General features: G+C 36.5%; 1 long non-coding RNA gene across 1 annotated transcript; it reads right to left on the bottom strand.

Moving 5' to 3' along the window:
• Positions 1-366: 366 nt before the first annotated feature.
• LOC148782036 (uncharacterized) lies at positions 367-1,705 on the bottom strand. Its single transcript, XR_016056665.1, has 2 exons — positions 1,227-1,705; positions 367-646 (listed from the first exon to the last, which is right to left on the bottom strand). It is a non-coding gene; the product is annotated as an uncharacterized LOC148782036 (long non-coding RNA).
• Positions 1,706-2,220: the final 515 nt, after the last annotated feature.

Genomic DNA, 2,220 nt, shown 5'->3' with positions numbered 1-2,220 from the left:
TGCAGATTTGTGCTTATGGTTGTCGATTTTGAAAGTTTTATGAAGCTAGTTTCAAGTTTCTAGTTTCTATCAGGGGATAGTGGATACAGAATCTCCGACAGCTAATATTTTTTGAGTCAATGAATAATCTAAATGCGTACTATCACATGTATGACCTCCATGTTTTTTTTCCTATGCATTAACCTATTTTTTTTATATTTTTTAGAATTTTTTTTTATATTTATTGACTGCATCGTCACGATCCACCCGCATCCAACCGCATCAAGCCACATCGGTCCCCCCTACGCTTTTGGCCACATCCCGCATTTTAAAAAACTGATTGTAGTACACTTCCCCAATAATTAAAACACATACAAAAACAAAAAACAATAAAATCCCCATTATGGGATAGATATTCAGCGAAGTAAAAGAAACAGAAAAATACAAAAAAATTGTGGTCATTGCTTTCAATAAACATAATACCACAAAGCTTATTTTTCTGGCAACGAAGTCATTCGAATTTGGAGAGAAAGTAGCAGTTCCTCCAGTTCCTCTAGTGCCTTCTCCCATTACAACTCTAGAATCACCCCAAAGAATGAATGTTTTGTCCCTTCCTTCTCCTTCTAAGGCAATGCTAGCTTGGCCTCCACCTATATTCACTTTCTCACTGCCACAATCAATCAGGAAATCTATATTAGTGCAGCAAATTAAGAAATATTTCTCTGAAATTCCCATTCAGTTTGAATATCCAATGTAGAACGAGGGAAAATAGAAGTGATAATATCACTACCAAAATTCTCATAAACTCCAAAAAGAATAATAAAAATAACCAGAAGATAAGAAGGTTTTTATCACTATGTTTCAGATTATTAATTAATACGTGTAATTCCCAGCTTAGACATTAATGCGAATCCACTGGGAATTCTGAGCAGGAACAGTACCGATAGCAGATTGAACAGTTTTGAAATCTCCATTGCCTGCCCAATCTACAGTTATGGTCTTTGCAAATGTATCATTAACAAACTCACATGGCCCCCCCTCCGGACTACAAGTGTTTAAACTATGACAAAGGGAAAAGGTCGCAAAGAAGCAGAAAAGCTGAAATAATATCGTCATATACTAAAAAATTCAATTAAAACTACAATAACAAAGACGCATTCCTTTTAAAAATCGAGGAAATTAAGTCAAGCTTATATAGAAGCTCACTGCAAAAGGCCATTAAATGAAGGCTAATAGTCTTGCTGTACCTTGTGCCAAAACAATCCAGTTCAGAGCTTTAACCCATGAAGGCTCTTCGTGCAATCCAATGAAATAAAATAGAAACAAAATCTGCTCCAGCCATGGCAACCCAATTTTAGGGCTCAAAAAGGGAGTAGCAAATCTATGCACATTTCTCAACGGAAAATGTAGAAGGAATACAATGAGGCCATGGATGAAAGACGCTAATTTTGGGCATATAAAGAGGCCTCTGCAATCCCCAAATGGGAGAGAAATAGAGGAAACTTGCTCCTCCCATGGCCAGAAAACCCTAATATTGGGCCTAAAAATAGTACTCTGCGTGCTTATCAATAAGAGAAAATAAAAGTATGATCCTCTTTCCATGGCTCCGAAACCCTGAGTTAAGGTTTTCTGGGAGGAGAGCTCTGCACTTCTCAATAGAACAATGATATGGCCATGGCCACAAGAGCCCAAGCTTCATGTATGGTGGCCAGATTCGCAAGGGTCGTCCACCTACGTCCCGCCATCTAATCGAAATAAAAATGGGAAAAATGGTTTCATGGGGTGGACCGCATTTCTACATGTGCGGTCTTGATGCAAGTAGGTGTTCCATCTAAAAACAATACCAAATGTTTTCTTACTAGAATTATTATTTCTAATTTTAAAAATTTATTTAGCTTTTCATGTTCATGTCTCTATGTTAGAGATTACATATCTTTAAAAACACTCTTAAAATCCATCTCAAAAACATATTTATTGAGACGCCCACATTATACATATGTAGGCATGGCCGCATAGAAACGGGGTCCTAAAAATGGACGGTGGTGATGTCACATATATAACAAGGATCGACACTAAGCAAAGGAAAATTGTTTCGTGTGTGCTGGACCACATTTTTACATATGCAGTCCAGAAAGTATAAAGCATCCATTTTAAAAATTAATGCAAGTAGGTATTCCATCTAAAAACAATGAAAACTATCGGTCCAAATGTTTACTTATTAGAATTATTATTCTTAGTTTT

The sequence above is a fragment of the Amborella trichopoda genome, chromosome 5 (genome assembly GCF_054954075.1).
Source record: "Amborella trichopoda isolate Santa Cruz 75 chromosome 5, AtrichopodaSantaCruz75HAP2 v2.0, whole genome shotgun sequence".
NCBI classification, from domain to species: Eukaryota; Viridiplantae; Streptophyta; class Magnoliopsida; order Amborellales; family Amborellaceae; genus Amborella; species Amborella trichopoda.
Note: the sequence above shows the minus strand (reverse complement) of the source record. Positions and strands in the feature narration are given on the sequence as shown.